This window comes from Manacus candei, unplaced genomic scaffold, assembly GCF_025592945.1.
Source record: "Manacus candei isolate 608988 ecotype Guabito, Panama unplaced genomic scaffold, ASM2559294v1 h1tg000008l, whole genome shotgun sequence".
Taxonomy (NCBI): domain Eukaryota; kingdom Metazoa; phylum Chordata; class Aves; order Passeriformes; family Pipridae; genus Manacus; species Manacus candei.
In genome coordinates this window covers 4,310,438-4,336,071 of record NW_026138056.1, presented here as the reverse complement: position 1 = coordinate 4,336,071, position 25,634 = coordinate 4,310,438, and the positions used below count along the sequence as shown (strand labels likewise).

Here is a 25,634-nt window from a genome sequence, read left to right as displayed (position 1 = left end):
TGGAGCTTGAGCTTGGTACCATATGAGTTCTCCCAAATGGCTATAGGGTCCAGTAAACTAACAATTTATCTAGTGTCTCCACAGTGGAAGGTTTTCTATGCCTGATCAGTGACTGACTTGATCAGTTGCTACTGAAGCAAAAATGTCTTTCAAGAGCCTTGCTAAGCTGTGCTCAAACAGCAGTTGCATCTCTGCAGCTAGGGCAAGCCAGAGCTGTCAGTTCTGCAGAAGCTGCTGGAAAACACTGCATCCTTCCCTCCAGCCCTGACCAGCCCAGGTCTCAGAGGGGGATGAGGTATGACCTGTGACAAGGATTGCCCAAAGTGAAAACATCCACAAAAGCATCAGAAATGGTTAGCAACACCAGTACAAGGCAGTACTTGCCTCACATGGGTTTTGTAGGGGCACAAGCTCTTCTTAGCTGAGCAGCTCTGCTTTCCTTACTGCTAGAAAGGTTGAGTTAGATTCCACTACTCCTTCCTACTCTCTTCTCCCTGATGAAGCTGGACCCTGCTCTTGGGCGTGGGGCTGACGTGTCCATGGCCGCATTTTAAGGACAACATCCATGTTTCTCTCCAACCATTTAAATGTATAGTCACTTCAGTGAGGAAGACCAGGCTTGCTAACCTTCTGCTTTGTGGTCATTGTCTAGAGATGTGTTGGGCCAGGGAAACTAGCTTTTGGAAAGCTTGATGCAGTTTTAATGGCAGCTGTGCTCCACTCCCTGAAACTTTATTTCTGTTTGTTTGTTTCTGGTGTCTGTGGAACAGATTATAAACTGAATGAACAAAAGTGGTGCAGAGCATAGCAGGGCTGAGAGGAATCCTGGGTATATTAAAAACAAATGGGAAATAAGACATTGACAAAAATCTAGAAAAAAATAGACTACAAGTCTCCTGTGAGTCGCCTGGTTGGCTTACCACCTCTAAATTATTTCCATGCAGCAAGTTCAGGGGGGATAGAACTAACAGGCATTGAGAGTCACCAAGAATTCTTTGTATGATCTTAACTATTTTTAATTTCCATCTTAGAAAAAAGTATGTTTTTTATTGTTAACGGTATTTGGCATGATAGCAGCTTTATAGAGAGAAGGAGGACTATGAAAAGGATGTACCTGTCTGTGTCTAATAGAGATAAACAGATCCCCTTCCTACAGGAAAAGCACCATTCCTGTTCTTCCATGGTGATCTGCCAAATGGACTGGGTGGGAAAAACTTCCCTGCCCTGTTCTTTGCTCCTGCCTGTGGTGTGGCTTTCACCAGCAGGCTCTGCTGCTCTTGGCTGGAACTGCTCTGGTGCTTGTGGCAATGATACCCTGACAAAACACTGTTGACTTAAATCAAACTGGCATCCTCCCTGTAAAAACAAAGCTTTCAAGTGAGAAGTAAGTCTGATTGCTTTAATCTCTTCATGTCTTCCTCTCTGCCCTCCCTTTTAAATTAAAGTGCGCATCTCGATCTTCTGTCTTACTTGGAAATGGAAATCTGAAGGAGTGGTGGGGGGGAGTGGAGAAATAATGATGAAGGAAGAGATAAATGTAGCAAAGGTGGAAGTGATAGTTTATTCATGGCGTTACATCTCTCTTATCTTGATCTGGCCTACTTGAAGACTGTTTTTTTTTCCCCATCCAGGCTCCTTTGATGAGTGTTGATAGTTCTCTCCCACTGCTGTGGCCGCAGCCTGATCCTCTCGCCCCACTTCCCTCACAGTCAACATCCACAGGATGTATATTATAATTTGTGTGGATGGAAGTAGAAGCAGCAAAAAATAACCTTCCCTGGCATAGTAGGCAAACCATCCATCTGTTTTCCACCAGCTCCCACATCTCCTGTTTCTGAAGTTGCTGCACCTATTTTGCAGCTGACTGCCAGGCTCCAGCTATCGTGCTGGAATCAACAACTCAGAGATTCTCTTCCACTTTTTATTACTTTTCCTTCTGTGAACGGCTCCATAAATCCAATGTAATTCTGAAGTTCTGCTGATTTTCATTATTACTCTTTGATTTAGAGAAGTATGAGATTTATTTCCTTTTGTTTTGTTGAGAGACTTTCAAAGGCAAGGCAATGCGGAGATAGCTTTCCGTTCTTGCTGCCAATTTTCTCATGCTGTTGAGGAATTCATTTAGGCTTAGTTTTTGAGGCAGGGTGTGTTGGGGCTTTTGTACCTCTCTGATATGGCTTGCACCAACTGTTAAAGTCATGAGCCAGTCTGTCAAAATCATGATTACCTTAAAGATCACGAGGTTATTTTCTTGAGGCTTTGCAGCCTACTCAGGCTTTTCAGGCTTTTCTGTGTAAGCTCTGCTGGAGGCCTTCTTTAATGGCAACTGATTCCAAGGTAAACAGTTGTTTTCAAAAGTTAGAATTTTAAATAGAGCATCATGAGACAATAAAATTTCAAGGGGCCATGCTGAGTCTCTTAGAAGCTTTAAGTATTTTAAGTGCTTTTGTGAGATATTTAGAGTGGCACTCCCCCCCCCTCTTCTTAGCTGCCTCATTTGAAGCAGTTCACACAGCTTGCAACATGGCTCTGTTAAGGTTCACAGAGACTCCAGCTTCTTTCCTGTGTGACCCAGACGTTCTGTCCCCTGAAATGTGCCAGACGGACAAGAGGTTACTTTGAGAAATAGTTCGCACTTTTCCCAGACTCTGTTGCTCAGCTTCTCAAATATGTAGCTGAGGTAATGTCACTGTAGATAATAATTTGTACATCTTTTCCAAAAACTGAATGCCTAAGCTAATGAAATAAAAAACTACCACAAACTGATTTTTTTCTCAATTTTTTTCATTTTGTCACTGCTTTAGGAGCGTTAATTGGGGCTGTTTCAAAGTGTGGAACTGACTTCTTTGACTGAAGCAGAAGCAAAGAGCTTCCTTGCCAGTGTACGAAGAATTTACTTGAAAGTTTTCTGACAGTAGCAAAGCGCATTATTTTTTTTTGCAGCTGAGCAAGGTTTTGTTTCCACTCACTTGCACTGAAATTAGTGTTGGTTACTATGCAAATACCATTTCAAATCATGCTGCTCTGTTTTAAGGCACTTTTTATCCCCCTTATCGAACTGCAGTAAAATCCTTTCTTTCCATGTATCTTTTTCTCAGTAGTTGTAGTGTAACAATAATGATTGCAAGGTTAATTACTCTTTGCATGGTGTTTTCTGACTATGTTAAACATTTACAATAGAACAAAGTATTCTGCTGTAGTTCATTACCATGTGCTTTCGGAGGCTTGGGTTGGAGTCAAGGATAGTTGAACCTACTGAAAGCTCTTAGGAAAACTGAAGAAAACGTAAGAGTTGCAGTGCAGTGCCTACCAGAAGATTTTTTCGTAGATGGAGGTGGAACTGGAAATGAATCAGGTTATTCCCAGTTGGTTGGATCTCCTACATAGTCAACCAGAGCCTCACGTGGGGAGCCACTGCTTGCACCAAATTGTGTGTCTTGTTCTTGCTTGGTGGAATTTACACTTTGAGGTACTTACAGGTGTCAGCAGAGGTGAGCAGAGAGTCTTCTGTAACCTGACAGGTATGCTTAGGGAGGCCCAAGGTCAAATGTTTTCTTCAAAGGTGACAGAGGCAGTTTTCCATACTCAAGTAAGTGCTCTCTGTTTCGGAAGGCTTCTTGTTAGTGTTCTCTGATCAACTTTTGCTTCCCCCCTACCAGTGATTTAACTTCTGCTTAAAGGAAAAACATTTTCAAATTCTTATTTCTTTCTGGCTTTGATAGCGATTTATTGTTCTTATTGAAAACTTAGCACCTTTTACTGCAATTAGAAATAGGAACAGAAACTCTCTAGAGACAGAGTGCTGTGCAATAGTAGAAACTGTGAAACACGGCAAGGTAGAATAGAAAACAAGTCATAAAATGGCCAGGCAACCTGTGTGCTGTACAGCTGCACAGAAGTCTTCAGTCTTTGCCTCAACATGTTGAAATGAAAAAAAACCAGCCAAAAACAAAAACAGAAGAGGAGGAACAGAGCAAGAGAAGGAAACAGATAGAAAGTGAAGTGACTTTCTAACAAACTGCCTGAACATTAATGCCAGTCTCCCTGCCTGATCCAACCACTGACTTTAACCCTGCCCTGAGTCCTGTTCCATACTCAAGAGCTTCAATCTTAAACTGAAAAGTGTATTTGTACGTAGCCAAACCCATGATTTTCTCAGAGACACTACACACTGCATAAAGAGATGTCTCCTTTGTTAGTAATTTGTTATCCTTGGTGGGATAGTCCTGGCTGAAGTACAGTTTTCATACCTTCCCAGTGACTCCTGCTTACCCCATCTGGAGGTGGAGTTGAAATGACAGGCAGATTACACCAGCTCTTCCCTGGCATATCCTGTTTTTTTCAGATATTTAATTTAAGGCACAGTCGTCACTTGGGATAAATGTGAGACATTCAGTACCAGCAACAGGGAAGGCCTGGCTTTGGTTTAATTTAACCAGACACTGCGATAGACTGGTCTCAGGGGCAAGGAGGCAGTGGGGCTTGTATCACCAGCTCTCTCAGCTTGCATCAAATCTCTCCTTGAGATGTCTCCTTAAGGACTCTTCTCTCAGGCACCGGATTATAGTTTACTGAAGCCCATCACTTTTAGTGAAGATTGCGAAGAATGTAATTGGTTTCATTTTACACAAATTCAGTGTGAATTGGATGAATTACAAATCCGGTGAAGCATCAGGTACCCCGATGCTATAAAGAAACATAAGTTAATTTTTATTTCAAGATTCATTCTTTTTAAATATTTCAGGTTGATTTTTCTATCTCTTTTTTTGTTTATATATTTTTTAGGTTGGAAGCTGCCTCAGGACATTATGTATGCTACTGCAGTGGCATTTCTTAGCTAAGCTCAAGGGAAGTTTTAAGAGGTTGCTGCCTCCTGAGAGTGTAACTCAGTAAGACAGTGGCTTCCTTGGTGAAGTCAGTGCAAGAGCCTTCTGGCTCTGCATCTGCCTGCCACCAGTGAGGTTTTGGCAGAACGACTGTTGGCAAGGCTGAACTGCTGAGCCATCGCTGAAGATATCTGTGCGGAAAAACAACTCTACAGGGAAAAAAATACTGGATATTGTTACACTCGATCAGTTCAATTATGTGTTTTATAGGATGGTGGCACAAAGAGTTGTGGTGGCTAGCTGTGGTGTGAGTCCATGTGAGTGGGACCCTTTAAGCCTCAGCTCAGTGCCCTAGCCAGCAATCACCACATGCCTGCTACTAATTAAAGCACTAGTTAAAGCACTAATGGAGAGAGTGTGTTATGGAAATACCTTAAGCCAACCAAGGCACAATTACAGGCTTCTGTGACTTCCACCAGTTGTCACGTATTCCCCAAGTTGAAGTTTTCACATTAAAATACGTAAATGTTAAATTAATCAGACTGATTACTGCATTCATTTTCAGAAAGATGGTTAGCTGTTGGTATTTGTGGATTGCTGATTCATCTGGGAGATGCAATGCAGCAGGGAGTGTGGATACCTCCATTGGAAAAACAGGCATTTAAAACCTTTCTTCTCTTCAAATATACACGTAACAAAAAGACTTTCTGAAAGGTATTCAGTGCTGGTTGAAAGCAGAAGGTGTGTTTGTGCTGCACGTTGTGAAATGTATTTACATCCCTTTTTTGGAGCTCAGTGGGAACTGTGCTGTGGTTATTTATTGGTCTGCTTCAACAGCTGCCGGTTGAAATTAAAGAAAATCTATTGCCACGATTTGCAAAAACATTATAGATTGCTTGTGCTACAATGAGTTATGAGAGGTAATTTGAGTGAAGCCCAACACATATTGGTAGCTGTAGTATGTCATAAGAAAACACAGAGTTTGCAATATTCAGATAATCAATATGAATGGATCTGCAGTTTCTTAAGATATAAAAATAGTTTTGTTTGAACTGATCTCTCAGTTTCCTTTGGGATTTCTCAGGCCTGACCAAAGGGGCTGAAGACTCTATTTTTCATATTTGAGTCAGTGGTGGTGACTTCAGCTGGTGCCTTCCAGCCACTCTTTCCTGTCCTGAGCTGTACAAATACAGGTGTTTTCCACTATTGTGAAGTATTTCCGGGAACTTATCTGGCAGAAAAATATTTGGAAAAAAGCAAAGAGCATTACAGCCAGTGCTGATCAGTCCACCTACCCTGTAGTTTAAGCCGACACTTCCCCAGATTCCCATTTTTTCTAGCAGCTTGCAGTTCTCAGTCAATTCTTTCAGGTACATCTTCAAAAGGAAGAAATGAGGTTGTCAAAAAAAGATTTGTATGCAAGTCCCTCTGACTGCAGGCAGCATACAATGTGGGAAGCCCTATGAAAATAGAAAGACCTGCTCCTGAACACTTGCTTATGTTACCTTGCTGCAGCAGTGAACCTTTGGCACTTTGTCCACATCTTTTCTGTTCCCTGGAAGCCTTGCTGCTGGAAGCTTTGCTCTCCTTTTTTCATTTCTTTCCTCTGAAGTGGCCGGAGAGGCCATGTCTGAAAGGGCAGTCCTTGCAGTTATTGATAGGTGCAACTGTTGTCTCATCCAGGATGTTCCTACTTGGTCTGCTGACTGTAGTGACAAGGCTGTGGCACACAACATTTCAGAAAAATGAAGAATGCTGAATAAATAAAAGTACATAACATAAAATGGAATTTGTAGGTCATACAGGCAGCTAGCCAGATTATAATGAGTGTGAGAATGTGTGTGTAATTATGTTGTTTCAAAAGTAGAGCAGGGACTTTCCTTGCATCATGTTTAATTTTATTCTCCACATAAAAATACATTGTTGGAATTCACTTGGCATCTTCAGTGATATTTTAGTTTACCATTGCATGTAAGGATAATTTAACAGCTGGACAATGGAAGTCTTTTTCTGCTGTGTTTGGTACTGATGCTCATCAGTGGGATACCGTGTTTGGTTTTAGTTCTCTCACTTCAAGAGACAAAACTGAAGTAGAGAAAATTCTGAATTATAAAAGATTTCAAGTAGGTAACCATAGAGAAAAGACTGAAAAAAGGAGACCAGAAGGGATGTAAGTCTTTGATATGCAAAATGTCGATATTTAAGGGTCAGCAACCAATGGCTTGCCATAAGTTCCAGAGGAATCAAAGAGATCAATTTAATGTGCTACAGAGGTGATTTCGGCTAAAAGTCTGTAAGACCTTTCCATTGCTGAGATGATAAAACATTATCAGTGTCTACCTGAGGGTTACTCAATGCAGTATCCTCACAAGAGGTGAGAACAGCTTAGATAATCATCAGTGACGGGCAATGTGCATGCGCTTGTTCCTACCTTAGAGTAGGAGGGTCAGACTAGTTTAATATCTAAATTCTTCAGCCCCATATTTCTATGTTTTTATCCATGAAAAAAAAAACAACCTCCAGCACCCTGTGGCTAAACCAGAGGACTTTGTTAGATCACTGTCTGCTTTCTGTGTCTAATTTTATCTCTGTCTGCACTCAGTCTTGCTCTCTACCTCCGGCCACATGTTCTTGCCCACTTCCTTGTGACAGTTCTCCTACAGCTGCATGGTGACCTAGACTGCAATGCTGACCCAACAGGAAAGCAACCCAGTAAGAGGGATTAGTTTAATGTAATTTATTCAATTTATGTAGCCATTGAGTAGATACAATGTAAACATTTATAGTGGTGATAGCTTATACTTACATGCTGTGTCAGGAATGTTGATTAATGGACAATGCAGGATACAGCACCAAGTCTTCTGAAATTTTCTTTGGGTTGAAGAAAATGATTTTGGGAAGTCATTTCACAATTTTATCTTGTTTCCTCATCTGCAAAATAAAAATATTTGTCTAACTTGCAAGAACTGTTGTACAGCATTTTGAATTAAGTTTTTAAGAGCAGGTGAAAGCCTGAAAATACTGTATTTTTTTTAAAGGTCAAAACAGCATTTTCTGATAATTGTGGTACAAAATTAACTTGATCTGACACAAATTTTTATCTCTGTATGCCACAATAATTTGTCTCCTGTGAACATAGGCAGTAGAGTCAAGGTATCCACTCAAAGAGGAATTTCTTAGACATTTATCATATTGAATGCAGTATTTTCTTATTTTTATTCTCACCGTATAAGAAGAGTATTAATATTTTCCCAACAGTTTTTGCCCTCGCTCTGTAACAGTTTGTGGTCAAAATGCATTGAGTACCACAGAAAGGGTGCAAAGGTTTGAACATTTCAAAAATGCAAGCTGTAATCAGGGGACTGCGATCATGCTGTCTTTCTTCTGCGCAGAGAACTGAAGAGTTCAGAGCCCCATGAGCTGTAAACACACTGTGTCATCCCTCCCTAGGCTCTAACAACAACATGAAAGTCCTGATTGGTGTTTTTGGCACGTTTTCCGGAAACCTCCTTGGTGTTGAACCTACTAAGGCAAAGGAGTAAACAGCTTTTGATCTTGCATAGCTGCAATGGGAACAAGAGTCTGGAATACAAACACGAGTTCGAGTTGGTTTTAGGAGCAACACTTGGTAGCCCGTGGGGAAGAGCTGTGCTTTTCCATTGGCGGGGATAGACTGCGTGCTGGTAAGATGTGTCCTGTAAATAGGTCTGATAAGTGTAGGCTTCCTCCTGAATTGTTGGAGTGTATAGTACAGTCATGTAGGGGTTTTGGTACACAAAGAAGTCAGGTTGGCTCTCCTATATTAACACTTGTGTCAAATGAAGCTGTAAATACCAAGCTCATACACTTGTATGGTTTGGCCAGTGCGGTGCAGACGTTCTGGATTATAGCTTGAAGCTGACACTGCTCAAGACTTCGCTGAAATGTCACTGTTTGATTCTTCCTGAAGTTAATATCCAATTTATGGTGCGTTATCATTCCTGGATTATAGTTACCAACTCTTACAGTCTTCCTCTGTAGTCATGCACTGATTTGCATTTTCTTCAAAACCTGCCTTCCAAGGCTACTGATTATAGAAATACTTAAGAATTTTGGTCTCACTGTAAAAAAGGTTAATTTCCAGCTCTCTCAGTTGCAAAGAAAAGCTTAAACACATGATCCCTGAATGCTTTGAAACTAGATAAAATTAAAGAAAAAAGATGTAGGAATATTTAAGCTCTCCTGATGTAAGTACTGCCACGGTTTTGGAATAGTTTGAAGTGGTAACTCATGTTATGTTGATTGATTCCATATAATATTAATTTGTTAAATATCTCTCTGTGTATTTGGCTATGTTTTTATTTAGTGCCAGTTTCAAGACTTAAAATGCATGACTCCAGGCTCTGGGCATTTTTTTCCAATTGATGACAGTATGTTCAAATACAGAGAATAATATTAACAACAAGAAGTTTTTTTCTTCATGATCTTACTGATAATGCCTGTAAGTATATTGGTAACTTTTTTCCTGAATTTTTCAGATTTTCTGAATAATACTTTTAAATGTAATTAATAGGCTGCTTACCTCTGCTTCACATTCTCTCCTGAAAGTTGCTAGCCAAAATGAGTTGTTACTGTAATCTCCCCAGCATCACATCTGTGCTCTGTACCAAGAAAGTCTTATGTCATAACTGTTCTTGAAATACAGTTGAACGCCATCTGGATTTTCCAGTTAGTTGTTTACGTTTATGGTGAGCACTAGGAAATCCAGCAAGAACTCTACCAGACTGTGGTGAGAGAGGGCCAGCCCCCAGACAGACCCAATGTGCAGTTTCAAGAATTTCCTATAGAATTTTGATGATAAAAGAACTGCTAAATTTGAACTAATGAGAAATAAATGTAGCTTCAGAAGTCATTGACAGATCTAACTAAACTCAGTAAAAAACCCCTTAGTTCTGCTAAACTGTAATGCAGTGTCTTGACAGCTGCTCTCGAAGCTGCTCTTCTGATCAGGAGTTCCTTTTTAACCCTTTTTTGCAAATTTTCTCTTTGGGAGAGAAATCATTACATGTAGTGAACCTACAAACAACAAGATGCAATACGAATTCTAAATTAGTTTAACTTGGCAGCACCTTTTTCTTAGTTTTTTTGTGACTCTATTAATGTTCCATTATTAACTTGATGGTTTTTATGTAAGCCAAGTTCCCTGTTTTAAAAAAAAATGAAAAGGTGATAGTTCCTCTGTAGCTGTATTTCTTACCAGGCAAGTGCAAACGTGGTGATGCAGTGATATGGCTATCCTGCTTTTAATGTTAGGTCTCTAGACAATACTTCACTACAGGGTGTAGACATGCTGTTAGAGGATCATGTTTCCATAAAACAACAGGAGCTTAAGTTAGTGCATAAGGTTTGCTAAAACACGTTTGCTTCCCCATCTTAATCTTGTTTTCATTGGATACAATCAAATACTTTATAATTCAGATAACAAAGTATGTCAGCAAGTAATTGTATTTGCAAATTTCAGGACATAATTATGTGAGCATATGCAAAATTGTGGGCAAGGAAAGGGTAACCCAGTTAAGATGAGACTGGAATTTTGACTTATTATATATACACACTGTTTGAAACAAAGATGGAGAGGTAATACTTTCCCTGGAAACAAAGAAATCGGTATGGGTTTGGCATTGCTCTTTAATGTGCTTTGCCAGTACAAAGGACTCAAGGTTTTTTTATTATTTTGATCTTTTTCCAATTAAAGTTTTCTTTTTGGGAAGGTGACAGAAATCGTTTCAGAACAAATTGAGAAATAAGAACTGTACTGATATTAAGGCTTTTCTTCTGCTTAGAAATTAATATTTAACAGCTGAAGTGAAGAGGCTGGAAAATAAGTTAAAATAGGAAATCAGGAAAATAACCTGACCTGTCATTAGTATTCAAGTATTCTTCAAGTATTCTTCCTTTAGTCTTTTCTGTCCTGACTACAAGCCCCCTGACCAGAGCTGAGCTTCTGTTCTAGGGAGAGGGATGCTGTTCCCCCATGAGTCTGGTACATTTTGCCTCAGAATGGGTCAGAGGCCACTTCAGAGGGACTGGAAGCTGCCTCCACATGCCAACTCCACACTGCTCCTAGCCCCAAGCTAGCAGCTGAGCTGAAATCTCTAACTCCAATTCCATGCTCAGTAGCACTGGTTATGCACTGGGTGGTCAGTTTGGGTCTATTTTTAGGATATGAATAAGGATTACGTGTTTCAGCTGTCTACACCTTTTGTGTAACACCAGCCTTCTTTCCTCATTTAAAGTCTGAGCTGACAGAGAAATGTGAGTGGAAAAGGTTTCTGAAATCTGTGGTTTCTTAATATCAGAATAGTAAGGTTTGGGTTAGGTTGCAAGGCAATCTGACTCAAAAGTCTTGCTTATTGCAGAATAAAGTCTCTGGAGTTTAATTTTATTTGCATGCCACATTCCTTAGAGCAAATAAAAAGTGTGAGTTTTGAAATGGTTTAGATGGATTTTTCCCAAGCCTCAACAAAATCTGTGATCTTATTGTTCATAACTCTGTTAAATTCCATACTTGGACTGTAGATGACAAAGATTGCCTCTGCACCTCTCACAGCTCTGTTAAGTCTATATACATAGTTTATTCTGTCAAAGATTTTTTTTCTCATCAGGGCTTGTCGGTGCAAGTAAACAGTTTTCATTGTTATGGCAAACTGTTTTGTGACAGCCTCAATCTCTACCTGTTTCTCTGGTGAAATCTGGTATAGTACATTTTTGACTTCCATCTGATTCCCTGATGATATTTAGCCCTATTCTCTGCTGTGCTACTTCCTGCTGCTTTAGCAGGAACTGTTGCCTTGAGCTTTCCATCTTCAGAAGCTGCTCCTCTGTTATTCCTCTCTTGTGAATACATCCTGAGATTGGAGCCTGTTACAGAAGGAATAGTGCAACCATATACAGAGAGGCTCTGTTTGGCCTGAAAAGGTTGCAATCTAAAAATGAGCTTGATGATGTCTAGACAAGACTGTAAGTATTTAGTACCTTTACAGTGCTTTGCATCTTCAAAGCACTCTGCAAACATTAACTGATTAACATAACTGCGCCATCTGTTTTGATGTTTACATTTTGTGCAGGCAAAATTCCTGCTTTGCTTTATTACCTCTTGCAGGTATGTGGCTGTCATTATTATGGCCCTTTAGAGGATGGTAAAGTCAGGTCTATGCATGTCTACAGTAATATTTTGCCTTAAAACTCAAGCCAGTGCCATTGGGGCTCCCCTCTCTGACCTGGCTATGATGGTTGTGATTACTTCCCTCTGAAATTTCAGCCTCTAGTCTAGAGAAATTGTTGTTCCCATGGCTGCCGGAGGCTGCTGCCTCCAATGTTGCTTTGCTGCTGAATTTAACTGTTTTCTCCCCAGCTGTGGACAGGCAGGGACACATCCAGCCATGTGGGAGCTTCTCTGCAGAATGCTCCTAGGTAGGCAGCTAAAATATCGTCTTGGGCAGAAAAAGTGATAGAAACCATAAAGATAGTGAAAAGAATAGGAAACCTTTTGCTTAGCTTTTGGCAAAAGGTTGTTTTTCTCTCCTACTCCAAGAAATGTAATTTTTTTTCTTCTTTTTCCTACTTGATAATGGAGATTTTTTGTAACTTAGGGGCTGTACTGATGAACTAGTGTTAATTTTCTGTTTCAGTTTAAATTTCTTACTAAAGATTTAAGCCAAGTCTGTTCAAAGACTGATTTAAATCAAAACACTAGTAGCACTAGCAACCATCAAAGCTGAAAAATCTTAAACCAAACACAAACCACACTCTTCTTTTATGTCTTATTTTCCTTTTCTTTCCAACTCCTTCCCATTTCAATGTTTCACTGGCTGAATGGTGTTTCAGGAAGATCGCATGATTTACAACCACCTTTATTTCCAAGTTATTGCAACTTCATTTTGCAGGAGAGCTGTAAAAGAAACAGTGCTCTGCTGTCAGCAGGGAGAGACCAGCAATGTTTTGATTCAGGGAAAAATTGCAAAGACACTCAGTGAGAGAAGTGAATCGTGAGAGATGTGTAGCGAGGCAGTGCGCTGGCAGACTTTTGCGTCAGTGAAGGAGTCATCCTTTAAAATCTCAGATTAAACTCAGATTAAATTGTGCCATGCCATCTTGTGGGAATCAGCCGTGACCAAGAGGAGACGTGGCGGCTGCCGGGCGCCAGGGAAAGGCCTGCTGTAGTTGCACCTCGTTTCTGGATTGCTCTACGCAGAGAGGCAGACATCACGCACGGTCCTGGAAGAAGCCCTTTCACAAACTCGATGTCTGGCATAGTTCACACCATGATTTAAGTGTGACCTCAAGGCATTTGCAGGGAATATCTTTATAAAGACTATGACGAATGTGCAAGAGACTCACACGGACAATTTTTTAGTTAATAAATCAACAAACCTGCAAAATGAGGATAAAAATATGTTGAAAGGACAGACTTGGACAGGCCTAGATGATGGGTGTGGCTTTTCTTCACACTAAATATTTTTGCAGCATTTTTTTGTTTGTTTGCATACTCGCTTCTGGTAAGGACATTTTGCTATGCTTGAAGGCTAGGATACAGCTGTGGGAACAAAGCTCTGACAAAATGGAATTCTCCTGTGTCAGGCTGAGGTATCAGAAAAGCTGATGTCAAATACCACCAGGCTCTGACTGGAAGCCTTTATAGAAAGGTTGAATGTTTTGTAACAGATAGGCTGTGGAAGTGGCTTAGGAAAGGACTATGTCTCGTGGCATCCCTGGAGTGAGGTAGTCACAATTATTCCTCTTGAACAGAACTTCTCACTTGCCAGAGCAAGGCTGGAAGGAGCCAGACTCAACCATGAGCAACTGGCTCTGGGTGGCCCTGCTTGAGCAGAGGGGAGTTGGACAAGATGATGTCCAGAAGTCCCGCCTTACCTCAGCCCTTCTGTGGGTCTGTGATTCAGAGCCTTTCTCCTATTCCCTCCTACAGTTTCCTCCTGACAGTTTGGTTTCTTTCATGTATATGCTGTAGTCCCTGCAGTAGGTTACTCTGGGAAGGAAGAATATGAATACAGAGAATTGCAGATGTTGTAATAAAGTTATGTGCAGCCAATTTTACAAGATGGAAGAGTGCCTCCTATAAACCACTGAACATCTCAGATGGAAGGAATTACACTGAGAACATGAAGCACTCTGTTAGACTCAGTGGACTCTGGCTTTATATAGAGAATCCCACAGCAAGCAGAGTGAATTTTGCATCTGACTAACTCAATGGAGAGGAATTCTACGCCTGTCTTCCCTATGATTGCCCTTATTAGTCCAAACATTCCCCCCCCCCCCAAGAACATAATAGCACTTTTATATTCTGTAAAGGAAAATGTTTCATATAATCTATGTAGATACTTCTGTCATCTTAAATGTGTTTCTTCCAGCTTTTTACATTCTTATGGTCCTATATCTCATCTGCTTTTTTAGTCCTAGTCTTTCCTCCACCCCTAAGTTTTGGGGGAATGAAACCACAGTATCAGTGTCTTCAGCTAGGGTGTAATGAGATCCCATAGGGGGTGGGAAACTTTATATTTTTTGGCAATTTACAGGTAATTTTGTTTTATTCTATAAAGTAATGGTGATAAGCAATCAATGGCCTTATATCTCACATGAACAAAAAGGGAGGAGGTCTCTCTTACTGCAGCACCATGAAATTTCTGGAAGTCCATATAAGATGAAAAATATTTTCATGTAGGCACAGAGGGAAGCACTGTGCAAGCATCTAATTGCAGCACTCCCTGCTGACTGTTTTTAATGTGTTGGTTTTATTAAGCATTCTTAATAAGATGCTAGACTTTTGCTTAGGCAAAAAATATAAGAGAAACAACAGTTTCAATTCTCAGATTACTGGAGTGCATGCAGTTGGGAAAACCTGTCTGGATGCAGCAGATGAAGTGAATTTGTTCCATCTGTGAAAAATAATAATAAATTGGTTTTGTGGTCCTGCATTGCCTGACTTGCCTTTTGTGTGTGTATGAGTGTAGGCGCTTGTACGTATGGCTCTGTTACATCTTGAAGTTTTGGTTTCATGTGTTATAGTATGCATTGCATATGAAGGATAACGTTTGCATGACAAATTGCAGACCCATATGGCATGGTGTTTTAACATCCTGTACTTTTAGGTATTTTCAAGGAACTGTGTCTGAGGAGGTGAAGAGGGGAATCTGCTGGTGACTTCTCCCTACAAGTGACTTCTCTTCAAAACGCTGCTGTCAAATAAAAGTGGTCATGGTTCAGTCCTAAATCAGAATGCAATATAAAAATGACATAATTTTATATATTGATATATGGTAGCCATATGTAATTTGGTTCTATGATTCTATGATTTATCCCACTAAAGAAATTCATAGCTTTGCAGAGAAAGAGGCAGTGTTTCATCTAGTATGGAAGAATCCAGATTTACAAGTCTTTAATGACGTGCCATTTCTGGTTGGGTTTAAGATACTGCATATCATGATTAGCCATCTCAGCAGCTCCTCTTAAGCTCTTCACAGTTACAGCCTGACTCTGACCAGGTCTGTGGTAACCTGTGGGCTTTACTAAGGATAGTAACTAGTAATGAAATTAACACTCTTTAGTGCTTGGCTCAAATAGTTTTTAGGGACATGAATGAAGCAAGGTGTAGTACTATACAGATTTATCAGCTTTCACTTTAAATTACTTCTAAAATGCATTCCTGGCTTTGTCTTCATAATTAATGTTTCCATCCCCACTCGTGGCTCAGAAACCTTTATATTTGGGTACATGATGACTTACTTGTTCTGCACAAATCTCATGGTTCAGTTCTCACAACAGGCTAAATATTTCGCTTAAGGTAATTACCTGACTTCAAAGGAACTTTCACAGAAAAGTAATAATATCAAAAAGAACCTATATGCTATAAATAGAGTATAAAATTCCACATTAAAGATGTGTGTATATTACAGGAGTCTTCAGAGCAGTGTGAAATATAATTAGGGCCTTCTACGGAGACATAAAATTCTCAGTAATATGTGCTAATCTTATTTGCTTGGAATGAGGTGGGAATATACCTATCAAGACATCTTTTGAAATATTTGAATTCTTTACATCTGAACTCCCAGTCATACTTGTCTGACTTGATCTTTTCTTCCTTGTCATTTTTCTGTCCTGAAAGGTTTATTTGTGAATAAGCTTTCTCTCTGCACGGGCAAAATCAGAAGCATGAACTTTCAGTAGGACAGTTAGAATTTTAGTGAGATGTAAAGTGCTTTTTAAGAAAAGAGGAAGAAGAAGTAACATAAATAAATAAGTTCGTGTGTGATCATGTGCTCTTCACAGTGTGTGTTGATTGCCTTAGCAGTCCTGTTGTAGTTGAAGGCAAGTCAGGTCCTTCAATGTTGGGCCACTGCTGTTAAGGCCTGTTGTTTGCAGCATCTCATTCTTCCTACAAATAGAAGTCTATTAGTTAGAAAAGAATATTTCTAATTAACATACAACTTTTCTGAGGAAAATGTGCTTTATTGATGTCCTCATTTCCCTTTTCTTTCCTCACCTCACAACTAAAGTATTTGTCCAGAGCACATCTACAGGGATAATGGTTTTAATGGAAAGTATTGATTGGGTACATAAGGGTTAGTACAGGAATTACTGCAGGAGTGGTCTGCTCCCAGTGCTGGCTGTGCAAGCAGCTTGAGAATAAGGCAAAGAATTGCTTTTGTCCAGAACAGGAAAACTTCTGGTCTTTGGTCTCTGGAATTTAAAGCAGCGCTTTTGCTTGGAAGGTATTGTTGCAATTAACATTGTACAGATGGACAAACTCAGAGAAGGGCCGGTGACTGAATCCGCAAATTACCGATGTAGGGAGGAAGGGACCAAGCTGTCCTGTCCCTGCAGTTGCCTGCTGGACCGATGGCTGCCCTGTCTGATTCAGCTGCCTGAACAGTTTGGAGCAGCACTGCTTTGGGTATGGTTATGTATTGAGACTTCAAAATGTAGTCACTTGGCAGAATACTGGGTTTGTAAACTTACTGTTGTTTTAGTGGGAGCAAGGGAAACAGAGTTTGGGAGAAACTGGTATGTACATGACAATTAAAAACAGAAGTTTACACCTGTCTTGTGATTTATTACCGGACTTGTAGTAATCTAGAGCGAAACCAAAACCAAGTTACCTGAATTACTGTTTTACATTAGTTCCCAGTTCATTTTAATCTTTATACTTCTGGGCAGACTTTTGCTCTTCTGGGCGGGTGTAAGAAGTTCTGAAACGCTCCTCAAGCAGTGCTTGCCACCACCAGTTGCCACTGGTAGTCATCTTTGTATCTTGCTGCTAAAATAAAATCAAAGTCAAAATACACTCACTATTTTCCTAATAATATGTTCTCTCTAGGTAGTAGTTCCAGGTGGCAGTAGCACTACCTGTAGTTGAGAAGGAGAGTGGCTTCACTTCAGTTGTGCCTCTGTTATGGCAAAGCTCTATAAAATATTTTTCTATTGGGAAAAAACAATCTAATGATCTGCCATGTTCACTGTAAAAATTTCTGGAAATCTGGAAACTTCCAGGAGGAAAGCAGGCTGATTTCTTCCCAGCATGCTTGCAGGCAGTGCAGTGAAGTCTGGGGACCTGCATTTGCAGGGCTCTCCAGTATCTTGCTTGGGTATCTCCCTTGGGAAGCTGCACTGGACTAGGACAGCTCAGAAGCTTGGGGGTCTGCAGCACTTCTGGGGCACCCCAGAAGCCTTGAAAGCTAGCCAAGGGAGGTGATAAAGGAAACCTAGCTTCTCCATACTCAACCTTCTTTGAAGTCAAGAAAGCCAATTTATTTTGAAAACTCCAAACAGGACCCCTGTCATGAACAGTTTTGTTTACAGAAACCTACTCTTAGTACCACCAAAAATAAAGTTTTTCAAATTTGGGATGAGTCAAAAAAGCTCTCTGTGTGTGCATGTTTGTTTTGGGAGGATTTTTAAAAAAATTTTTTAAAATAGAAACTTGGATTTTGGAACTGAATGGATCTGGACTGAATTTTTTGATGAGGAAGGTGCATCCACACTTATTATGTGATGTCATAAGACACTATTTTCAGACTACCCCTTATTCCAGTGACTAGACATATGAATTTAATATATGATCATTATTTTAGCATAAAAAATTTTCCTTAAATCTGGTGTCTGCAAGCTTAAGATGCAGAGGGACCTTTGCAAATAAATTGTTTATATTGTTTAATTGAAGGAAAATAGGATGGTTGGGACCATTCAGGACATGTGTGCTTTCAAGTTCCTCCTAAATTTTTTCCTTCTGACTTAACAGAACAAAATCAGGAAAAAAGAAGTAATAGGTTGATACCATGCAGACATAATAAATTATGTTTAATTTAGATGGGTTCTTCTATCTCTGCATCACCATTGCATTGTTTACTTGGGAAAGAAGACACAGCAATAAACAAACAAACACAAAGACTTATGGCTAGTGACCGCCCGTGTATCACTTAGCAACATCAATATTTTTGTGCACAAATAAAGGTCTCCTGCACGGTGCCTGCTGCCAGTATGTGTGTGTGTGTGTGTGTGTGTGTTGTGTGTGTGCGTGTGTGTGCCTCTGTAGCACTGACCTTGTATGCAGAGAGATCAGTTTGTCAGTGATTGGTCACTCCTTAATTTGGATGTCTAGACATTTCAGTCCGCACGAGCGAAAGGCAGACATCTAAAGACGTGAGAAGAGATTCTAAGGGATACTAGGACCTTAAAATAATTCCCCGGCAAACTGCAAATGTATTTTGTTCATTTTAAAAATATATGGTGTAAGTGATTGAATGGAACACATGACTGAAGGCTTTATTTTTTATTATCACTATTAATTAATATGCTGTTCGATGTTTTCATGGCTGTGATATAAATAGATAAAGCTTCCTTAAAGGTTATCGGCAAGTGCAAGAGAGTTAATGTTATGATTGGTCTGCTGGCTGGTAATATGTTTTCTTTATTTGCTGAGAACCAGAATCCAGAATATTTAGAAAAAAATTAACTATGTTTAAATGAACTGCCAAATCTTAATTTATAATGTTAAAAGTATAGTCAGGAAGGTCCTCTCTGAGAATGTCCAGCTGAATAGAAAATTATTGTCCACCATCTGCATTTTATTCAAAACCTCTCTATATGCAAGTGAATGTGTTTATATCCACATGGAAAAAGGGCTCAGTTCTGCCGAATGTTGAAAGACCTCAATTCCCACTGATGCCACTGGGCATTTGAGTGCTTCTAGGGCATTAACCCTATATTTGTGAAACAGTGTCAGGCAGATACATTTACAATGGCCCGAATTTTCAGATGCACTTTAAATGTATGTACAAATGGGGCAAATGATCACCTAGTTATCATATGCATTTATGGTTGTCTTCAGGATATTGGATATTTGTATGATGAATTAGAATTTACATTTTGGTACAAAAAGTTTAAATTTAGAAAGCCTTTTCTATTACCTGAAGAATAATGAGATCTAGAATGTGACAGAGCTTGAAGGAGCTATTAGTATGTTTTGGAGATCTGTTTTAGTTTTCTTTGGTTTTAATCCTTTCAGTCATAAATCACAGAAAACGGCAACTGGTGCTTGAAGAGCAACCAGCATGCAGAAGCAGGCCCTCTGCAGCACTGCAGCAACAAATTATTTTGAAAATAAAGTGATGCAGTTTGATTTCAGTACTGGTATTCTCTGTCCAGTATCAGAGTATTCTCATGTGGGAATAGGTGTAGCGGCATCACAGAGAAACTTCTATACCACTATAGGTGTGTCTGTATTACAGGCTGTGCTGGTGTGAACGGTTTAGGTAAGAATCACACCTGTAACTGAACCAAGTGTTTTGGTGCAGAAACAACAGACCAGATCTCAGAGCTAGTTTGTACTGGGAAGATTCACAGTACAGTGTTAGCGGAGTGGTTACCTAGCTGTACCTCTAGGGATGTGACACTCAAACTCCACCTTCCCTCCCCCTCAAATCTGTGAGAGCAATTCATTTCAGCAAAAGAGTCAATTTATTTTCAGGTATGTCTTAGCTTTAATTCTGTGAGGAAATTGCACCTTTATAATAACTTCAGGTTGTCTCTCCTACAAGATTTCCCTGTTCTTTTCTAGTTTGTTTTTTCCTAATGTTAGGCTCAAATACTAATAGCAAGCTGCATTACCTTCTGATTTCTGTATCAGATATAAAGAACTGCCTCCCCTGGGCAAACATTCCTACATTCGTGTGGATGTGGAGGCAGAGAAAAAACCCACACAGACATGTGATGGCAAAGCACTAACACTGGCAGGTCTCTTGATGTACAAGTATTGTCTCATCTGGTATATCTGTCCCATTCTTAGAGGCAGGCCACAATTACTGTATATTCCTTCACCTCTCTCTTTAGCAAACATTTTCTCTATGCAACTAATTAACATACATCCATACTCTAAACCTTGTTGAACTTGCACTGCTGATGAAGCTTCTCCTGGAGCATATTTAAATGTGCCAGGAGGGCATTTAAAAACAGGGAAGAAAGTGAGGGTTTGTTTTTTTTTTTAGAAAACTCTCTTAAAGCACTCTTACAGAGCAAATTGTACTTTAAAAATCATTAATTAGGTAAAATAAACAGAAGTGGGGTTTTCCATCACTGACTTGCCCTTCTTAGGTACTAGTGTGTTAAAATGTTTTATTTGCAATATTGCCTGCTATTTCTTGTGCTTTTATTGCATATTCCACAGTTTTCTGCAACATTCAACTCTGAGATGCTCATAATTATCTGAGAAGCTTACCTGACTTGTTAACACACAGTAGCAAGAAAATTAATACAAAAAAACCCTCAGTGAGACGTTATGGAAAGAGAAGGTGATATCTGCTTTAAAAAAACCTGATTTTCATGTACCACACTTGTTCTCTTATTATTTTCATTCCCACTCACAACCCCCATGCTTTTAAGAAGGGGGTTAAGAGATGTGTGCCCAAGCAGTGATCTGGCCAGGATCAGCTGTCTCCCTGGAGGACACCCACCAACTTCTCACCATGTTGCTTGACTTCTGCATCTGTGATGCCCTATTTTTGATGTAGGTCTTCTCTATCCTTTGGCAGTCAAGCATATTATTATGGTGTGTCCTTTCGCTTGTGAGTCTTGCTTACCTAAGCCTAGATGCATCTTAGATTGCAGGCTGTTTCCTGGGTTTGCCTGCTGTGGGTGTCTTTATGGCTACAGTCATCTTCCCTGTTGGATGAACAGGAAGAGAAGTGGCACATACAGCATGATGCAACCTCACTGCCATCCTCCTTCTGTCAGGGCACACGTCTTCTGCTAATCCGTGCTGTGGGCTTCCTAGGGCACAAACTTCCTGGTCCTGATGCAAACACCACATTCCCCAGTGCTTACCTGTTTGTTTGTTGTCAATGTGTCCATGGTTATCAAAATGTTTCAGGTTTTTTCTTAACTTTGCTCTATTGCCCTTCCTGTTGCTTTTACTGATAGTCATTTCTGTCCATACATTCTTCAGACCAGTCTTAATAGTTCTGCTAGAAATGGTACAAAACAGAAAAAACAACATTCTAATGGGGAGTATTTGAAACTATGACTTAAAGAAGTGCAAATCAAGGTATCAGTTGAAATATAAATTGTACCTATGTTTTTTGTAACGTCATGATTTTGTGTCTGACTGTCATTTGGGTTTGGCATATCCATAATTTGGGTTGCCAGTATTACAGCTAAAACAAGCCAACTAGGACATTTTAAAACACTACATTTTCTTGTAGTCTAGACATATTGTCGCAGACAGTCCAGCCACAGCTAAGGGTCTCTGTAGGCCTAACACAATTCAGATGCTGCTACTTTTCGGTCAATCTTAGGGCTCACTGGCCCTGAACAGAGTATATGAAGATTACTCTTTTATTGGCCAGATTGGCAAAACTGAGCTGCTGCTGCCTTGTGCAGTCACTTTGCTCCCATTCCTGTGCTGCCTTCCGTGGTTTTGCTAGCTTACCTTTTTTCTGATCCCATTCACTATGTGGCTGCTCATAGGTTTCTACTGCTACAACAGAATGAGTACAGCAAGATAGGGAATACCTGGAAGCTGTTCATCAGTCTGTCCTGGGACTTTCTTATCTATGTCCCTGGGTGCATTACATCAAGAAGGAAGTACTGAATAAGTAGCCAGCACCCCGTAATGCAATATCCTAATATTCAGAAGCTTCCATGAAGGTCACTTGTTTCTGAATCTTTGGAGGTATATCGCTAGGAATTATCCTGTCCTCTGAGATGCTGGTGCTGAAATATGAACTGACGGAAATGTGAATAAATTGTATTTTTTGGATACCCTCCATGGTTTCATGTATGTGACTGGACATACTATTTAGCTTGGTTAACCTGGGCATGTAACTGAGCAGTTCTATAACTGGTCAGTTTTAGCATTTGTGCGTTCCATTTGTTAAAATTATATTTTATGCTGGCAGACGCTTGCCTAACTTTTGCATTCATTTAGTAAATACACAGTGTGTTGCCATATCATGTCCTTTGACAAGGTATTACCCAAATGAGCTCCAAAGAATTGTTTTAATTCCAATTCCTCCCTATTTTTTTTTTTTTTAAAATTCTTGTCTGTAGTGTTCCCAGCAGTGCAGTAGCCAGGATTCGATTTCTGTCAGAAATGATACTGCTTCAGTCTCGTCTCTGTAAGTCTCCGCAGGGAGGTTAGAGGGTGGTTATCCTCCGGCTGGTCTGGACCTGGTCCAGCATTCAATGAGAATGCAAATCCCCTTGAAAGCAGATACCTTCTCTGCAGCGATACTGCCTTTATGTGCTTCAGGAAGCTTATGATAAGTTAATATTTACATCAAAATACTGTTATTTTTTAAAGGTACCCAATCTGTTGCAGTCTGAAAGCTTAATGAATGTGCCTAATTCTTTTTTTTCCCCTTTTCAACAAGGCAAAAAAAAAAGAGTATATGTAACAGGACTCAGGGCCTTGCCACAGCAGTGTAGATTATTGTTACTGCTTTGTTGGAACAGAAGTTTGATTGTCAAGGCTTTTGCTACAGTTCAGCACATTAATTTTGTGATGTGAGGATTCCACATCTTCCTTGTTTTTTAAGGTACAGTGTGGCAGGATGAGCTTAAGCAAGCTGGGCTTTGTTGCGCATCCTCACTGTCCGGGTACAGAGGCTTTGGCCAGGAGGCTCGATTTGAACAGGCGGAGCGGCTTTTGGAGCAGATGCAGTGCGAAATTGCAGGAGTGAGGACAGAAAGCCCAGAGCCAGTTTTGTGGCCCAAGATGCCTACCCCCTCCTTTTGTAAGAGGGCTAGCGAGCCATGTGTGCCACGCAGGGCCAGCTGCTGTGGGATGGAGTGTGGGCTGTGGGGCAAAATGCGCTGCCAACTCAGGGGACGGCCGGGGCAGCGCGGGTGGGATGCCAGATCCCCGGTCCCCTCTCTGCCGGCAGCGCTGTCACGGGAAATGTTCCTGCCCATGCAGAAAAGCCTTTTCACTCATCCGCAGCCAAGCACACTGCCCTTAAAGCGGCCGTAAATCAGCCACTCTCCCCCCGATTCAAGTTTTATCTTGCCGGGGCCGTTCAAAAATAACCCGTGCGCGGTTGCGGAGCGGTGGTTCGCCGGGCACAGCTAATTCCGTGCGCGGCGGCCAGCGGGGCTGGCGGGCATCGAGGGGCGGCTGTAAGCGCCCGGGGCTCGCACCTCCCCGCGCACCAGCCCCTCTGTTGATCGCTCTGTTGTCACTCCCTTAGCGACCGTCGCCACGTCGCGCCTTCGCGTCCTGCCGGGCACCCCCCTCCCCCCCGGCTTCCCGGCTCCCCGAGGCCGGCTGTCATGTTTCCAGAAAAAGCCAGCCCCGGCGGGGGCCGGGCCGGGGCTGCGGGACCCGCGGCCGGCAGGTGTCCCCGGCGCCGGCCCGGGGGCGGCTCTCGCCACCGCGGGGCTCCCGCGCCCCTGCCCCCGAGGGCTCCCTCCCTCCCCATCCAGCCGGGAAGAAATAAAGCAGTTTTCCGGGTTCAGGGAAAGAGGTGGGGAGGGCTGAACCATCACCCGTTGGCGATAAATAAACATAAGTCACATTCCCCGTAGGGTTTAATAAATTAATTAGTAATTTGATTAAAGCGTAGATATTTTATAACTGTTTAGTCCCTTTCTTTACACGCCACCCACCCCCCCACCGAAGCCTTCCAACCAGCTCCTCAAAGCTGCCTAAACTGGCAACCTTCTCCCCCACCGGGAGAACTTGGGGGGAAATAGTAGAGAAGGTCCCCAGCTGTGGAGCCTGCAGTGAGGACCCAGTATCACCAACCATTTTCCGTCAGCAGGAGGCCCACATCCTGTAATCCAAACGGGAGGCTAAAGAGGAGGGGGCAGATGGCACCTATCTGAAACGCCGCTGATACCTATCCTAGCTTGCCAGATTTTCTTCACTCCTTGTCTGCTGGCATCATGTTTCACCATTTCAGTCCCTGTTCAGCATGGTGTGTTCCTGCTCAACGAGTTGCCTACAGCACCTTCTCATCCCTTCCAAGAACTGAGCCTCTTCATGCAGGTATCCCTTCTCTCAGTGGTCCTCCAGACACCCCTCCCCAGCTAAAAGCCCCTCTGCAGTGCTTGCCAACACACCTGGGGCTCAGTTGGTGGTCCCAGCTACATTTCTTATCATTTACCACAGTGTCTGTTTTCTTCTTGATAAACCCTTCCCACCGGCAGAACAGATCTTTCACTTCACTGAGACGTCTCTCTGATAGGCTACATTTTAAAATGTGACTGCTAATATATTAAATTTAGCCAGATTTTTAGGATTTTTTCTCTTTTAATGTTTTTTGTGTAGACAGAGGATCTCTGTCTACTCAATCTAAAAAATGTGAACTGGTCTTTCCCTGATCCATTGTTTGATTTTGAAAGATTTTGACTTTTGTAACTGTGCAGAAGATGTCACATCAGTGAGCCTCAGCTCAGCGGTAAAGTCTCTATGGCCTAGTTTTTGGAAATTATGAGGATCCACTGATTCCTGAGTAGTCAACGGGAAACAGAGTGATGTGCATCTTTGAAAAGCAACCTTGTGCCATAGAAAAATTATTATTTAAAAAAAAAGTGTACATGTATGAATATAAGAGTGATAGGGTACATTGCTGTGACTGTGCCTCAAGCTAGCTGAGAGGCTCAGAAGGTTAGAGGCACCATAAAAGTTGTACAGAGTCAATGCCATCCCTGTGAGAATTTCGGTGGCACTTACTATGAAGGGGCACCTGAGTTCCAGGAGAGATTTAGTTTTTGGGTTTTAACTCTTAGCTATTATTAAAAACTAGAACAATATTTTAAATCTGGGGTTTTTTTCTTTTTTAACAGGAGGAGGAGGACTTTAGCAACTCTTCTTATTGTGTGTATTGATGTAATCTCCAGAGAGGTTACCAAGGTTAGATTTTTGAACAAGACAGTTCTGTAGATATGTCATTACATATTCAGAAAATGCGAATGCTGAGTTCTTTTGAGGCTCAACATTTCTGAATGCTGAGAACTTCTGAAAATGTGTCTCACTGTATGAAATTACTGTGTCATTAAAAAAAAAAAAGGTGGCAGTCCAGGTAGCTCAGAAGATAAAATGGTGTTCTGCACGGCTTGGGAGTAAGGACAGTCAAACAGTGAGTGTTGTATAGTGAAGGCAAGGAATGTGTCATGCTTATGGCTTCTCCAGAAGTCAGACTTTTACCACCATTTAGACACAAACTTTTTTTTCTCTTGGCTTTGCCACTTGCTTTCAGCTGGTGCTCAGGACAGTGGATTCATCTTGCTGTGCCTATTTGTCAACTTACCCTTTGTCTG

At 41.1% G+C, this 25,634-nt stretch overlaps 1 protein-coding gene and 1 long non-coding RNA gene across 3 annotated transcripts in view; one reads left to right on the top strand and one right to left on the bottom strand.

Moving 5' to 3' along the window:
* Positions 1 to 25,634, top strand: part of LDLRAD4 (low density lipoprotein receptor class A domain containing 4) — a 286,166-nt gene that overhangs the window by 201,148 nt on the left and 59,384 nt on the right. The window lies entirely within an intron of this gene.
* LOC127464053 (uncharacterized) lies at positions 16,544 to 24,597 on the bottom strand. Its single transcript, XR_007901126.1, has 4 exons — positions 23,097 to 24,597; positions 21,198 to 21,337; positions 20,954 to 21,035; positions 16,544 to 17,136 (listed from the first exon to the last, which is right to left on the bottom strand). It is a non-coding gene; the product is annotated as an uncharacterized LOC127464053 (long non-coding RNA).